This window comes from Carassius carassius, chromosome 39 (assembly GCF_963082965.1).
Source record: "Carassius carassius chromosome 39, fCarCar2.1, whole genome shotgun sequence".
Classification (NCBI taxonomy): domain Eukaryota; kingdom Metazoa; phylum Chordata; class Actinopteri; order Cypriniformes; family Cyprinidae; genus Carassius; species Carassius carassius.
Window position 1 is genome coordinate 2,963,367 of NC_081793.1, and position 17,359 is coordinate 2,980,725.

General features: G+C 46.3%; 1 long non-coding RNA gene across 2 annotated transcripts; it reads left to right on the forward strand.

The window, feature by feature from the left end:
* Positions 1–7,522: 7,522 nt before the first annotated feature.
* LOC132121223 (uncharacterized) lies at positions 7,523–17,153 on the forward strand. Of its 2 annotated transcripts, none has more exons than XR_009426253.1 (3): positions 7,523–7,755; positions 16,719–16,873; positions 17,075–17,153. It is a non-coding gene; the product is annotated as an uncharacterized LOC132121223 (long non-coding RNA). The 2 variants fall into 2 exon arrangements; XR_009426252.1 differs by having other exon boundaries at positions 7,523–7,724.
* The last annotated feature ends 206 nt before the right edge of the window (positions 17,154–17,359 follow it).

Below are 17,359 nucleotides of genomic sequence, written 5' to 3' on the forward strand. Positions count from 1 at the left end.
AGTGATGTCTTTCAGGTGGGCCAGCACCAGTTTTTCAAATGACTTCATGACTACAGACGTTAGAGCCACAGGCCTGTAGTCAGTTAGTCCTGTCATTTTGGATTTCTTTGGGATGGGGATGATGGTGGAGCGTTTGAAGCATGACCATACCCTCGCACCGTACCCTCGCTTATCTGAATTGCAGGTGTGGGGGAGACGGTGGATGCAGGAGGTCTGAATGGTGAGAGCGCTTGATTGGAGAGGTGTTCTGGGCGGGTTGCAGGAGTTGTGAATGGTGTGAACGGTTGTTTGGAGACGCATTCAGGGTTGGTTGCAGGAGTTGTGAATGGTGAGAGCGGTTGATTGGAGAGGTGTTCAGGATGGGTTGCAGGAGTTGTGAATGGTGTGAATGGCTGTGTGGGGAGGCGTTCAGGGCAGGTGATGGGTGTTCTTTCAAACCTGCAGTAAAACTCGTTCAGATTGTCTGCCAGTCGTTGATTCTCCACAGTGCTGGGGGGTGGTGTCTTGTAATTGGTGATCTCCTTTAGACTTTTCCACACTGATGCGGAGTCGTTCGAAGTGAACTGAGTCCTTATTTTTTCAGAATAATTCCTCTTTGCCACTTTGATCTCCTTTTCCAGTGTGTATTTAGCCTGTTTATACAGGACATTGTCCACCTTCACGTAAGCATCTTCTTTGGCCTGACGGAGCTGTCTGAGTTTTGCAGTGAACCACGGTTTGTCATTGTTGTAATTTAGTTGAGTCATTTAGTTAATGCTCTGGAAGATATATATTTTTCTTGTTTTAAGCATAAAGTCACTTAATTTGTGATTATTATTTTTATTTAAGAATTTATTTATTTATTTATTTGAGGTCAAGAATGAATTTCTGAATTTTTTTTTACTTTATATGTACTTTAATATCATGTAAATTTACTACCGTTTGTACTGACAGAAGCAGCACACCTAATGATTAATAGAGAGGTGTTTAATATTAAAACTACTAATAATATAATACGTTGTATCCAGTGATGTTCTCTCATAATTTATTTCCACCCCAGGAAAAGAAAAGTATGCAAACCATCCCTATATAAAAACACTAGTAATAATGAAGTCATTGTTTCCATCTGACACAACACGTGTCTATGTGTATAAATCTACGTGTATAAATGTTTCAGTGTGTTCATGTTTTAGAGGAATAAATGTGAAAGTTTGTTAAAAATGAATAATAAATATATTTTAAATTCATCGAATTATTTTCTCTAAGGTATCTTACAAGAACATAAATATCTTATTTAATATAAATCTCAATATAATGTATCATTCTCAAAACTTTGGTGTCATTCTATATATGACAACTAAACAAATAAATAAGACTAAAACCTTTAAAAATTAATTATTTTATTAACATTACATATACATACATTGTCCATGGTAATTGCAAATTTCATTTTTTGGTTTTTGTTGTAATTTCTTTGCCCCAGCTGTTTTTAGAAATAGGATGCAGGCATGGGGTTTACACGAATAGGTTTTTATTTCTGATTGTTCCAAAGAAGTATTAATTTTTACATACACTCAAAAAACTGATTTTTGCTAATTGTTCAATTTAATTAATTAAAATGATCACATACAACACAACTCTTGGTAAAAATGGTGTCAACTTAATTTTATTTAACATAAACAATGTAATAAAAAAAAAAAAAGGTTTACAAATTTTTCGTTCCTCTTAACCGGATGTACGTCATCAACGGAAACGGATGCAGATGGATTGTTCAGCAGCACATGTGAGATGGGTAAGTGGCTATTTTTAATCTATCACCATCCATCTAATTTGATTTAATTAACAAACTAATTAAAATATGCTTTGTTAACATCTTGTTGCATACCAGAAAGTTTTCTATAAGCACTGAAAATACCTCTTAAGTGTGTCGTTTGTAGCTGATGTCAGGTTTCTGGACTCAGCACATGGTGCAATCATTAATATGTTAAATCATTCCTTTTTTTCACTAAAAGTATCAAATAACGTTAGCATGATGAATCGCGGAACAGAGAGAACAGAAAACCCTTCACTACCATGAATTAATGTATAAAACGTACTCGGTTACTAACGTAACCTCGGTTCTCTCTAGAAGAGGGAACGAGTACTGCGTCTTAGCTAAGACGCTGCGGGAAAAGTCTCTTTTCACGATACACTGAAGCAAAAAATTATCCTTAATTTTGTAATATTGTAAAACGCATTTGCAGCAGCATACAGCCATAGGCGAGACGGCTCGCTCGCTCATTGGCTGCTCTGCGGCAACTGCATAAGCCTATCGCTTATAGCCTATCGCCTAAGCTTCGCGCCCTCCATGCCACTTCCCGCCAAAACGGGTGTGGCCTAGCCCTATAAAGGGAGCTCGAAAAGGCTGACTCACTTGATATATTTCATCGCCGAAGCGAACCAGAGTGAATCGTCTGTCTGAAGACAGCAGAGCGAGACACATAAGCTCTTAAAGCCCTAACGGGGCAAAGAAGACTTGAGTCTCCATCCTCTTCTGACACCGACAGGGCAGACAGGGAAATAACCTGAGCCCGAAACGGTGTGTTGAGGGATTTCGGCACATAATCTTGCCTAGGTTTGAGTATGACTCTTGAGTCATTAGGCCCAAACTCCAAGCACGTCGGGCTCACCGAGAGCGCGTGCAGGTCACCCACACGCTTCACTGAAGCGAGAGCCAACAAAAACACTGTCTTGAATGACAGATGTTTGAGGCTAATTGTTTGGATAGGCTCGAAAGGGGAACCTTTCATGGCCTCCAAAACCATCGAGAGGTCCCATACAGGGACTGAAGGAGGTCTGGGAGGATTCAGCCTCCTAGCTCCTCTAAGGAAGCGGATGACCAAATCGTTCCTTCCTATTGACTGACCGAGCGTTGTCTCAGAAAACGCTGCGATAGCCGCCACATAAACTTTGAGCGTGGAGGGGGCTCTGCCCTTATCCAACAGCTCCTGTAGGAAGGAGAGAACCTCCGTCACCTCACAATCGAGGGGTGAACGTCCCCGAGCTGTGCACCAGCTGGAGAATACTGACCACTTTGAGGCATATAGCCGTCGAGTTGACGGAGCTCTAGCCTGAGTGATAGTATTTAGCACTCCCACTGAGAGATCAGCGGGTAACCGTTGAGGGCCCACACATGGAGGGACCACAACTCTGGTTGAGGGTGCCAAATCGAGCCCCTGGCCTGCGAGAGGAGGTCCCTCCTCAACGGCACTGGCCACGGGGCAGTGTCTGCTAACTGCATCAAATCTGGAAACCATGGTTGGTTCTTCCAAAGTGGTGCTACAAGCAGTACTGAGCATTTTGTTTCCCTCACACGTTCTATCACCTGCGGAAGGAGGGAGACGGGGGAAAAACATAGAGCAGGCAGCACAGCCACCTTCGTGACAGCGCGCTTTCGTTCTTGGAAAAGAACGCGGGGCAGTGAGCGTTTTCGTGGGACGCGAAGAGGTCCACTTCCGCCCTGCCAAATCTCTCCCACAGCAGCTGGACTGTCTGTGGGTGTAGAGACCATTCGGGCGTGGGAATGTTGTTTCTGGACAGTCTGTCTGGACCCAGATTCTGTAGCCCAGGCACATGAACTGCTCTCAGCGAGCGCAAGTTGTGCTGAGCCCAAACCAGGAGGCGTTCCGCCAACCTGTACAGGTTTCGGGACCTGAGACCGCCCTGGCGAGTTATGTAGGACACCACAGACATGTTGTCCGAACGGACTAAAACGTGGTGGCCCTTGATACGGGGACAAAAGCGCGTCAGCGCGTTCTCCACTGCCAGCATTTCCAGACAGTTGATATGTTGGAGCTTTTCCCGTTCTGACCACAGGCCAAAGAACAGTTTGCCCTCGAGCAGCGCTCCCCATCCCGAAGTGGAGGCGTCCGTCGACACCACTTTCAAGGAAGTCCCCAGGCTTACACCTGACTGGTACCAGTCATTTGCTGTCCAGGGTTTCAAGGCTGTAACACAGCTCTGATTGACCTTGAGACGCAACTGACCGGATATCCACGCTCTGCGCAGTACTTGCAATTTCAGTCAGAACTGCAAGGGGCGCATGCGGAGCAGGCCCAACTGAAGAACTGGTGATGCTGAGGCCATGAGACCTAGCATCTTCTGAAATGCTCTGAGCGAGAAGGTCGCGCCGCAGCGGAGAGAGCTCGCTGCGCGCTGAATGCCCAACGCGCGCTGTGGCGACAGCCGCGCCGTCATGGACTGTGAGTCCAGAGCTATACCCAAAAACAGTTTCGTTTGACTGGGGTTCAGCGAACTCTTCATCTAGTTGACACTGAGACCGAGTTTCTCGAGGTGATCGAGTAAAATGGCCCTGTGCTCCACGAGCTCTGATCGTGATTGAGCCAGAATCAGCCAGCCGTCCAAATAGTTCAGCACTCGCATGCCTCTGAGTCTGAGAGGAGCGAGCGCTGCGTCCATGCACCTCGTAAATGTACGAGGAGCCAGGGACAAGCGAAACGGCAGGACTGTATACTGGTATGTCTGGCCCTCGAAGGCGAATCTCAAGTATCGCCTGTGACGTGACGCTATCTGTATTTGAAAATACGCGTCCTTCAGATCTATCGACATGAGCCAGTCTCCTCGGCGAATATGCGTGAGGAGTTTCCTGGTTGTAAGCATTTCGAAACTGCATTTCGCCAATGCTTTGTTCAGCTGTCTTAGATCCAGTATGGGCCTGAAACCCCCGTCTTTCTTGGGCACTAGAAAGTATCTGCTGTACAGCCCCCCTTCGCTTGAGCTTGAGATACAGGCTCCACAGCCCCTTTGCTCAACAGTTTTAATATTTCGGCTCGAAGTAGGTGTGCTACTTCTGTTTTGACCGTAGTTTCGACGCACGCTAAAAAGCGCGGAGGGCGTCGAAAAAACTGTAGCGAGTAGCCTCTCTTTATAATGTCTAGCACCCAATCCGAAACCCCTGGAAGCGCTGACCATGCGTCTGCATGAATGGCTAAGGGTTGGATGCGAAGCGCGCTCTGTTGGCTGGGCAACGGCAGTGCTTCGATGTGCTGTAACATGGGTGTTATGCCTGTGACATTTGAGGCGGGAGCACGCTGATCGGGCAGCGGGCAGATCGCTCGTCCTCGACCCCGCCACGGTGCTTAACCGAGTGAGGAAGGGTTGAGCGTGTCCCGTGGGACTCGTGCTGTCTGTGAGTAATTGTGGGCTGTAAGCGTGCACATTTACTGCTTTTGACGCGTTGTCTGCCTGGGCAGAACGAACGTGCACGGGTTTCGTTTTTACAGAAACCAGATGACGTGTGTGACATAGTGTTTGTGGGCACTGAAGAGTGGGCACGTTTACTATGTAGTGCGCGCAATCGACCTGAGTCGTTTTTATGGGCGCGAGCCCTGTGTGAAGGACTGTGCTTATATGTGGAGATGAGCACTGAGCAGTGGGCATCGTCACTACATTTATAGCACCATCGGCCGTGGCCGGGACACCAGAAATTACACTCTTTTTGGGAAATATCTGGGTAGCTGTGAAAACGGCTTTCGTGTGCAGGCAAGCAGCCAACTGTACAGGCTTGCGCGTTGCAGAAGACACTGAGACAGTCACAATTCCTGGAACTGAAACAGCGGCGCGCTTGGGTGAGAGTTCGGCCACAGCGGGACTCGTACACCGGCACTTTCCTAGGAGTGCTAGGATGACTTCGGGGCTTCCGGTCTTACCGCAATCCTCTGCCGTGGTCCCCGCGGCGTGGGGCGACGGCCGGTAGAGCGAGAGCGGGATCTCGAGCTGCGTTGCTGTCGCTGTTGTGATGACGCAGCAGGAGGCGAGGGGTGTGTCTGAGAGCTTCGACGAATCTCTCAATGAACTTGTTGACAGAAGATCCGAAGAGGCCAGTGGAAGTCAGCGGGGCGTCGAGGAACGCGGTGCGTTCAGACGCTGCCATGTCTGAAAACGTCAGCCAGAGATGTCTCTCAGCCACAGTAGCGGAAGCCATTACTCGCCCCATAGCCTGTGCAGCGGCCATGGTGTGTAATGCAGACGCAGCCTGCCAGCAGCAGAGAAGATCCGCGCGAGCAGAGATGACGTCATGCGGCAGGCTTTAGATGGCAACACCGCTTTCGTCCGCCGTCCAGCAGAGGGCGGGCAAAGGTGCGTCGCTATCTTCTGTTCCACCGGCGGAAGTGACTGGTAGCCTCTGTTTTTAGCATCGTCCAGTGTGGAGAATGCTGGTGAGACAGACAAACGAGCTCGTGCTGAATAAGGAGCGTTCCAAGCCTTTGTCACCTCTTTGTGAAGCTCAGGAAGAAATGGAGCGGGCTTTGAATTCGGAGAAGAACGCTCACCCGGAAGATAGCTACCATCCAGCCGGGAACGAGAGGGGAGCGCTGGTGCAGACCACTCGAGGCCGAGGCTCGTCGCGGCCAGCGTGAGCACTCGCATCAGCTCCTTCTCGATGTTAGCTCGTCTGTTGGGCTTCTGAGCAGAAAGCGCGAGATCCTCGGAGTTCGCCCAGCCTTCGCTGCCCGAAGCTAGCAGAGAGCACTTGTCCTCTTCCCCCGACGCGGCTCTGAGGTCAACTTCCTCGAAAGGAGCGGCGGCAGACAGCGGGCGCTGACCATCGGGAAGCGATGCAGGGGAAGCCGGTGAAGCAGGGCGAACTGGCGAGCTCGGTCGGGCTGGAGAAGGTTCCGGAATTCGCTGAGAGCGGCGCTTTTCACGGCGCGGCAGAGTGGAGGGGAATGCAGGCTCTGAGAAAAACTGCCATGCGAGTCCTCAGAGTCACCATTGGCATCAGCTCGCAGTGAGGGCGCAGCAGTCATCAGTGAGCGCGAGCGCTGCATGATCTTCACCCAGGCAGGAGACACAGATGAGGTGACGGTCTCCCTCGCTGAGTGGGGCTCTGCACGAGCCGCAAGAAGGCATCTTTAAAAAGACGCAAGCTCTTTTATGAGTGTGTGTCGCAGGGCAAACACACACACACGCATAAGAACAGTTGGATATAATAGAATTGAAAAGGATATGGGCGCCGGAGAGCGCAGCAGGAACGGCAGTGGAAGGCGGCGTTGGCCAGCAGCTTCAGGAATGGCTCGTCCCGCTGAGATGCTATCAGACGACGCGTTGCTTCTTCTCGTGATCCAACGATGCGTGAGCTTCGCTGAAGAGATGAAAAATCAAGTGAGTCAGCCTTTTCGAGCTCCCTTTATAGGGCTAGGCCACACCCATTTCGGCGGGAAGTGGCAAGCGCCCTCATTGGTCTGATGTTGCATCAGCCTGCGCTCGATAGGCTTATGCAGTTGTCGCAGAGCAGCCAATGAGTGAGCGAGCCGTCTCGCCTATGGCTGTATGCTGCTGCAAATGCGTTTTACAATATTACAAAATTAAGGATAATTTTTTGCTTCAGTGTATCGTGAAAAGAGACTTTTCCCGCAGCGTCTTAGCTAAGACGCAGTACGAGAAAACTCTCGTAAGAGAACCAGGGCCATAAGACACACCCGATAATTAGAAATTTTAAATTCTTACTCTGCATTCAGCTGTTAGGGTGACAAAAAAAGTTTCAAATGTATATTTTAGGTCTTCCTCATCTATATTTAATTTATCGCTCGTCATTGTTAAAACGATTGAAATGCCAATCATAGCGCACAGTAGCCAATCCAAGGCTTTAGATTAATCACGCTTGTTGAGATCACGTGCTTGTGACTGAATTCACCGCGATCACGAAGTTTCTCGTCTTAAACAACAAATAGTGTTTTAGCGACGTAAGTACTACATTTCGCTGCTTCAGTAATTGTAAGTGGAGTTTTTGCATTTCTTTTGCTAGATTATGGTCATGGACCGACATTATGTCTGTGTAGGCAGCTAATAATGTTACGTTTCTCCAAGCGCTTGTATATGTAAGTTAATGTTATTCTGTTACTTTCGATTAATATATCAAGGGGAATAATCGACAATAATGATTTCTTTCATAAATAAATTGGCACACTGACTGTGCCATCCTCGATATGTTAACTTAATATCCTGACGGCCAGCTAAACTTTTTCCCCACACCAAGACTCTGAAGATTAATTCTTAGTTCCACAGGTTTATTGGAGTTAAGGAAAATAGTGAAACTGCAACACACAAAAGAGCAATGACAAATAACACATGAATAAAGCCTAATTTGCACAATTACAGTTGCATTTTTGTTTGTACTCATTTTAACACTAATAAAGAAATACAGAAACTACATTCTGGTCATTATAGCACCTTTACCGTGCAGCTCGTAACAAATGAACACGTGAGAGCTAGCATATGCATAGCCGACGTGAGTTCAAACCATCGGCAGATTGCACTCTACAAACTTACAATTATTGTCAAAAATAACGAATAATACTTCTAGAATAATCTCACAAAACAAAGTATACATACCGACGATGCTACGTCAGACATGAGAAGTAGACAGATGCGATTGAAGCGCCATGAAAATAAACTCGAGCAAACCGCTGAAACGCGCATGAAGTGCGTGAGTATTTTATTCCCAACTACGGATCGCGTAATAGGACATTTAGCACAGCGCGATCTTAAAGTGACCATGACCTAAATACAAACACATATGAAATGCATATTCCTGGAACACATTAGAACTCTGAAATGCTGACTAAAAGTAAAGCATGTTAATGTAACTTTAAACTTAATGCTTATTTAAGTTATCTTACTCATAACAAAACACTCCCCGTCTGACGTGGACACACGTCACCCCACAGTCCATGCACAGTCCATTTACTGTGCCTCTGGAGGTAGAAGGAGAACTATTTTATTGACTGGCCTGAGAAAGAGGCTAGTCCCGCCTGGTTTGATGATCTTCATCTCAACCTGGCGCACTTTCCCATCTTTACTAGGGAAGGCCTGTGTAATCAGTCCAAGAGTCCATTCAGTCCATTCATTCCTAGGTGCTTGACTGTTCTTAAGGAGAACAACGCTTCCAGACTGAATGTTTGGCTGAGTGGATTGCCATTTTTTGCGGGCCTGCAGTGTTGGGAGTAATTGTTTCCTCCAGTGGTCCCAGAAGGTGTTGGACAGGGGCTGAACCTGCCGCCACTGGGACTTGTAGAAGTCTGCAACTCCAAACTCACCAGCAGGAGCAGGCACAATGTTCGTCTTTTGTGTGAGAAGAGTAGCTGGTGTAAGTATGAACAAGTCATCAGGGTCCATAGTCACTGGAACAAGTGGCCTGGCGTTGATGATCGCTGCAACTTCTGCCATTAAAGTCACCAGCACTTCGTGGGTGAGCTTGTCTGGTCTTGCGTGAGGAGACGTTCCATGGGCCGAACACATCAAGACCCACGCTGGAGAACGGATGATCTGTTGAGAGACGATCGGCTGGCAGGTTAGCCATTTTCTGGATGCTGAGTGGAGCTCTAAGCCTTCTGCATGTTATGCATTGGTGGATGCTGCTGCTTACTCTTTTCTTCCCTCAGACTATCCAAAAGCCAGCTGAACGGACAGCCCCCTCAGTAAAGTGACGGCCTTGATGATGAATTTGCTCGTGGTGGTGTCTGATGAGCAAAGTGGCGATGTGATGCTGGCCAGGAATAATCAGGGGAGTCTTTTCACTCTGATTGAGAGTTGAATGATGAGGATGGCCTCCAACTCTGAGAAGACCGTGTGCGTCAATGAACGAGTCCAGATTTCTGAGAGGGCTTGTTTTTGGCATCCTTTCCTGTTTTAGAATGCATTTTATCTCTTGGCTGTAGACTTCCAGTTGAACTGCTTGGATGATCACAGTTGACGCTTTATCTGATTCCTCGACTGTGAATTCAGCTTTGCAGTAATACCAGCCCTTGCATGCTCTGTTCTCTCTGTGAGCTGTCTTGAAATGACAGGCTATGTGAACGAGGCAAGTGACTGCACGAGTTAATGACTTCCAGGTAGAGAACTTAGCAAAGCGTTGTGAATCCAGTTGCTTGTTTCGGGCTGTAGTGGTTAAGACGGACACCAGAGGGCGGATGTCTGGGTCTGTGCTTGGGTCAACAAGGTCATAAGTGCAAGCAGAAATGCTGGGCTCCGGCTTAGAGAGAAATTTGGGCCCATTCAGCCAGTTGGTGTGTTTCAGTTGGCCAGAAGGGACGGAACGCGCTGCGTGATCTGCAGGGTTCAGGTCTATTGGCACGTAGCGCCACTGGTCTGGTCGGCAGGATCTTCGGATGCGTAACACCCGGTTGCTGACATAGACATAAAAGCGCCTGGTCTCATTGCAAATATAGCACAAGACTACTTTACTGTCTGAGTAGTAGGTTACCGCATCAAGCAGCAGGTCTAGTTCTGCTGAGACCAGGTCTGCTAACTCAACAGCAAGCACTGCTGCGCAGAGTTCAAGTCTTGAAACTGTGTGTTCAGGGCAGGGGGCCATCTTGTCTTTGCCTATTACAAATCCAATCTGGTTGTTGCCATTACTGTCTGTCACTTTCGGGTAGCACACAGCACCGATAGCTTTGACTGATGCATCACAGAACACACACAGTTCTCTTCTTACCGCTGCTGACGGTGAGGTTTCCGTGTAGCGCCTTGGGATGGAAAGCTCAGCGAGCTCAGACAGACCGGCTCTCCATGACGTCCAGGCATCTTCCATGGCTGGAAGTAAGGGCACATCCCAGTCACCGTTCTCCACCGTGAGCTTCTTGCAGGATAGCCTTGCCTTGGATTGTGACCGGCGCAACGAATTCAAGTGGGTCGTAGAGGCTATTGATCATGGATAAGACACCCCGCCGGGTGTAGGGCTTGGTCTCACTGGAGACATCAAAAAAGAAACAGTCTGTCTTGAGATTCCAGTCAAGCCCGAGGCTGTGCTGCAACGGCAGCGCGTCTGTGTCGAGGTCAAGGTCTTTGAGGTCACTCGCATGGTCACTGGATGGGAAGGCGTCCATGACCTCTTTGTTGTTCGCTGCAATCTTGTGAAGTCTCAGATTCGACTTGGAGAGCACATCCTGTGTCCTTTTTAACAGGCTGATAACAGCTTGAACTGTGGGCAGGGACTTCAACCCATCATCAACATAGAAGTCATGCAACACGAAGTGCTGCACATCTGGGTCGACGTGGAACTCGTTGCCTTGAACAGACTTGTGTAGACCGTGAATAGCCACTGCAGGTGAAGGGCTATTGCCGAAGACGTGGACGTTCATCCGGTAATCCACGATGGCTTTGGAGAGGTCATTGTCCTGGAACCAGAGAAAGCGTAAGAAGTCATGGTCTTTCTCTCTTACCCGGAAGCAATAGAACATCTGTTCTATGACGGCTGTGACGGCGATGGCCTCTCTTCTGAACCGAATCAGCACTCCCAGTAGTGTGTTATTCAGGTCAGGACCCGTTAACAGCACGTTGTTGAGTGATACGCCGTTGTATTGGGCACTGGAATCGAATACCACACGGATTTTCTTATGTTTTTTCGGATGATACACCCCGAACGTTGGCAAGTACCACCTTTCTTCATCTGAACTGAGAGGGGGGGCTAACTCTGCATGACCGTTCTGAAACATGTTGCCCATGAAGGCGAGAAAGTGGTCTCTCATCTCAGGCTTTTTCTCAAAGTTACGCTTGAGAGACATGAGCACGCATCAAAGAGAGTGGGCCGTTGCAGCTCTGTGGTGTTTGTATGGAACGTGCTAATTGTCAGTGGCCTGTGAACATTACCTAGGCACACATTTCCAACAATGACCCACCCCAGGTCTAACTTCTGAGCGTAAGCCAGGTCTCGTCCTAAGAGAAGCATAATGGGGGCTTGTGGGTCAATGTCTGTGATGAAGTGTGCCACTGACCTTAGATGAGCATGATGAAGAGCTACTTCAGGGGTTGGAATCTCCTCTCTGTTGTTCGGTATATCGTAACATTCAATGAGGCTTGGCAACGAGACGCGAACAGTTCCATCCAAAGACTCCACTTCATAGCCACTGGTCCTTCTGCCTGCAGATGATTTCACTCCGGCACATGTTCTCAGTGTGTAAGGAGCACTTGGACTTTGGTCGTTGAACATGTCGAAGAACTGTGAGCGAACCAGTGACCTGTTGCTCTGCTCGTCCATGATCGCATACAGTTTCACAGCTTTTTCTCTGTGACCAGCTGGAAACACTTTGACGAGGCATATTTTCGAGCAGGAGCGGTCTGTGAGTTCCCCTCCGCAGACTTTCGTGCATTTGTTGGTGACCTGAGACTGCGGTGAAGCTTCATCCTCCTCCCCGCCGTGCTCAGCAGTAGGACCAGCCCTCTGCTGCCAGGGTGCAGCTCCAGGGTGAAGCGCTGTGTTGTGCCTGTCGCTCTTACATTCAAAACACTGGACATTGACGTTGCAGTTCTTTGCTTAGTGAGACGAGGAAGAAAGACATTTGTTTTCTTTGAGGAGTGTTTTGCGCTCATCAATGGGCTTCTCTCTAAATGCCCGGCACTTACAGAGAGGGTGTGGCTTTTTATGCAACAGACACAGTTTGTCGCCTTCGTCGGATTTTGTTGGAGGCTCACCCGTGTCAGATGTGGCTCTGGGTGACACCTCTGTCTTGTGGACGGAGACTTCCCGCTGTCTGTTGGGCTTCCACGCTGTCTTCTCTGTCATGGGGACCATGTCTGTGTTGCCGATGAGGCTGAAGCTTGGGTCATTTGCGATGCGAGCCTGCTCGCTGACAAAATCAACAAAGAAGCCAAAGGGAGGATAGCTCACATGGTTTTGACGCTTGTAGGCTGCACCAGCTATCATCCACTTGTCCTGGAGACGAGGCGGGAGTTTCTGTACAATTGGGTTGATGCCTCTCGACGTGTCCAGGAAAGCCAGTCCTGGTAAGTCTCCTTCAGTCTTAGTGGCCTGCAGTTCCATTAGCAGATCACCCAGCTTTGTCAGGTTAGATCCATCTCGGTTTACTATTTTCGGAAAGCTGTCAATGCGTTTGAACAGAGCATTTTCTATTGCTTCAGCTGAGCCATATGTTTGCTCGAGCCTTTCCCAAGCCATGGCCAGTCCTGCTTCTGGCCTATTGATGTGTATTGCTCTTATCTGCTCAATATGCTCTGCTGACTCCTTCCCGAGCCACTTTAGCAGAAGATCCATCTCCTCACTCGGTTCCAGGATAAGGCCTCTGATGGCAGTCAAAAAGAAACGCTTCCATGCTCTGTAGTTTTGAAGTTTGTCATTGAATTGAAGCAAGCCTGTAGCTACAAGCTCACGACGGGCTAGATACCTGACAAAGTCGTTTATGTGTGAGCCGCCCTCATTTATGTGTGAGCTGCCATCATTGTAGTCTGGCGGAATGACATGGTGTGCGGGAGGAGGCTGGGTGTGGTGATTTTGTGTTCTGAAGTGGTGTACTAGAGAAGCATGCTCACCGCTGGACTTGATGTGAGGTAGACTAACGTCTGCAGGCATCCTGTTGAATGGCTTGTGGCTGTCCTCGTACATGCTGATGTAAGGCTGCTGTGAGATGAGACTATGTGTAGCAGTATTGTTCTGATGTGGATAGAAGGGACAGGCTTCAGGCTTTAGTGGTGGAGGTGACATGTTGTGGTTAAGGACCGGTGCTGTCTTTGCTTGTGTGTCACCATTATCACATGACTTAAGTTCTGAATCCCTTTCTTTTAGTTGATCAAGCACATACTGCCTTGTGCGTTGTGAGGCTTCTAAAGGAACAGAGTCTTTGTTCAGGTCACAACTATGTTTCTCGCTCTTTACATCAGCAGCAGCTTCAAGTGCTGCTGCAGCCTCTGTTTATGTTTTAGCATTTCTATAGACACTTCCAACTTAGCTTGTTGTAGCCTCAGATTAGCTTCCTCTTCAGCATAGCATAGGCGGGCTTTTGCTGCTTCAGCTCTCACTCTTGCTCTGACTGCTGCAGACCCCGCAGACAATGAACTGGATCTCACTGAACAACATACTTGCGAGCATGTCCTTAACGATGCACTGTATGGGTTCTCCTGTGTTGCTGTATTTTCATGCAGACTCTCCTCTCTAGCCTGTAGCTCGGTGGCGCGCGCTGCTCCAGTAGAACTTGACTGTAGAGTATGGTCCGTTGATCGTCCACTGGATGCGTGTGACGATGACATGTCGGCTAGCTTCCAACCTGCTCTGCTTTATCTCGCTTGCTTGACAGCTGTCGTTTCACTGTGCCATCCTCGTTATGTTAACTTAATGTCCTGACGGCCAGCTAAACTTTTTCCCCACACCAAGACTCTGAAGATTAATTCTTAGTTCCACAGGTTTATTGGAGTCAAGGAAAATAGTGAAACTGCAACACACAAAAGAGCAATGACAAATAACACATGAATAAAGCCTAATTTGCACAATTACAGTTGCATTTGTGTTTGTAATCATTTTAACACTAATAAAGAAATACATGTGAACTACATTCTGGTCATTATAGCACCTTTACCGTGCAGCTCGTAACAAATGAACACGTTAGAGCTAGCATATGCATAGCCAACGTGAGTTCAAACCATCGGCAGATTACACTCTACAAACTTACAATTATTGTCAAAAATAACGAATAATACTTCCAGAATAATCTCACAAAACAAAGTATACAGTCGTGGCCAAAAGTTTTGAGAATTACATAAATATTAGTTTTCAAAAAGTTTGCTGCTAAACTGCTTTTAGATCTTTGTTTCAGTTGTTTCTGTGATGTACTGAAATATAATTACAAGCACTTTTTACATTTCAAAGGCTTTTATTGCTTTTATTTACACTCTCTCTGTTTAAATCTAGATTAAAAACGCATCTCTTTCGCCAAGCATTCGAATAATGTATCTCTTAAATTGTGAGTGTAGTTGCATCTGCATTTTTATTCTTTAGCTTGGGTTAAACTAATTTTACTTTGTTGGATCAGCAGCTATGCTAATGATGTCTCTATTTTGTTTCTATGTTTTGCCACGGGATTTACATCCCGTGGTAACTAGGATTTACACAAGCTCCAGTCTGGATCCAGAACACCTGAGAAGAGATGATGCTGACCCTCAGAGGACCCCAGATGATCCTAACCTTGAATCAACAAACAGAACTAACAATTATTGCTACATGTGTGACTGCATCCTATAATTACTATTAATTAATAATATTGATAGTTCATCATCTAGCTGACTACGTCTTGTATTATTATTATTATTTTTATTTTTCTAAAATCCTGTCAAACGTGCACAAACTACTAGCTACTACTAAATATTGTAGAAACATAATTTTCTGTAAAGTTGCTTTGTAATGATTTGTATTGTTAAAAGCGCTATACAAATAAACTTGAATTTAATTGAATTGAATATTGACAATTACATGACATTTATGCAAGAGTCAGTATTTGCAGTGTTGGCCCTTCTTTTTCAGGACCTCTGCAATTCGACTGGGTGCTCTCAATCAACTTCTGGGCCAAATCCTGACTGATAGCAACCCATTCTTTCATAATCACTTCTTGGAGTTTGTCAGAATCAGTGGGTTTTTGTTTGTCCACCCGCCTCTTGAGGATTGACCAGAAGTTCTCAATGGGATTAAGATCTGGGGAGTTTCCAGGCCATGGACCCAAAATTTCAACATTCTGGTCCCCGAGCCACTTAGTTATCACTTTTGCCTCATGGCACGGTGCTCCATCATGCTGGAAAATGCATTGTTCTTCACCAAACTGTTGTTGGATTGTTGGAAGAAGTTGCTGTTGGAGGGTGTTTTGGTACCATTCTTTATTCATGGCTGTGTTTTTGGGCAGAATTGTGAGTGAGCCAACTCCCTTGGATGAGAAGCAACCCCACACATGAATGGTGTCAGGATGCTTTACTGTTGGCATGACACAGGACTGATGGTAGCGCTCACCTTTTCTTCTCCGGACAAGCCTTTTTGCAGATGCCCCAAACAATCGGAATGGGGCTTCATCGGAGAATATGACTTTGCCCCAGTCCTCAGCAGTCCATTCACTATACTTTCTGCAGAAGATCAATCAGTCCCTGATGTTTTTTTTAGAGAGAAGTGGCTTCTTTGCTGCCCTTCTTGACACCAGGCCATCTTCCAAAAGTCTTGGCCTCACTGTGCGTGCAGATGCGCTCACACCTGCCTGCTGCCATTCCTGAGCTAGCTCTGCACTGGTGGCACTCCGATCCCGTAGCTGAATCCTCTTTAGGAGACGATCCTGGCGCTTGCTGGACTTTCTTGGACGCCCTGAAGCCTTCTTTACAAGAATTGAACTTCTTTCCTTGAAGTTCTTGATGATCCTATAAATTGTTGATTTAGGTGCAATCTTAGTAGCCACACCATCCTTGCCTGTGAAGCCATTTTTATGCAACGCAATGATGGCTTCACGCGTTTCTTTGCAGGTCACCATGGTTAACAATGGAAGAACAATGATTTCAAGCATCACCCTCCTTTTAACATGTCAAGTCTGCCATTCTAACCCAATCAGCCTGACATAATGATCTCCAGCCTTGTGCTCGTCAACATTCTCACCTGAGTTAACAAGACGATTACTGAAATGATCTCAGCAGGTCCTTTAATGACAGCAATGAAATGCAGTGGAAAGGTTTTTTTTGGGATTTAGTTAATTTTCATGGCAAAGAAGGACTATGCAATTCATCTGATCACTCTTCATAACATTCTGGAGTATATGCAAATTGCTATTATAAAAACTTAAGCAGCAACTTTTCCAATTTCCAATATTTATGTAATTCTCAAAACTTTTGGCCACGATTGTACATACCGACGATGCATTTTAAACTTTTTTTTTCTTTGCTGAATTGCCCATAATCAAGACCTCTGTAACTTATGTCTTCAGATAAATGCTGAATTTCATCGGATCACAACCCTTCCTTTACAGTCCAAAATTCCTGTCCAAACTGCATCGGTTCTCTGATGATCTGCTAAAAGTGTTTACTAAAAAGGGTGAAGTTTAGAAAAAAGATTCAAGATGCGATGGTGCCAATGTCTCAGGTTGTATTATATATATATATATATATATATATATATATATATATATATATATATTGCTTTTTAATGCAAGCTATTGATATAGTGTTCTGTAATGCATAATAGCTCAGATATGTGTATTGGAGGGTGTTATGTCAAATGTATGAATATCAGAAACTTAAAAAAAAAATGTTTTGTCTGTTTTCTTACAATGCCACCATGGAGACCAAGCAACAGTGCATTCTCAAGGGGCTATGCATCTACCTGAATGAAGATGAAGGTGATGGAGTATTTGGTGAGTGCAGAGTTCTCTTTCATTACAAATCCTTGCAGAAGATGTGACATGAACTGCGCCTTAAATTTTTTTTTTTCAATTTAAAAGCAGAGACACTGTCATATATATACACACACACACACACACTAGATATGTTTAAATATCAAAATAAAACTGCTGATGGGGAAAGAGTAAATGTCAATTTTTTAATTTTAAAATATTGAGTAAATTGTAAA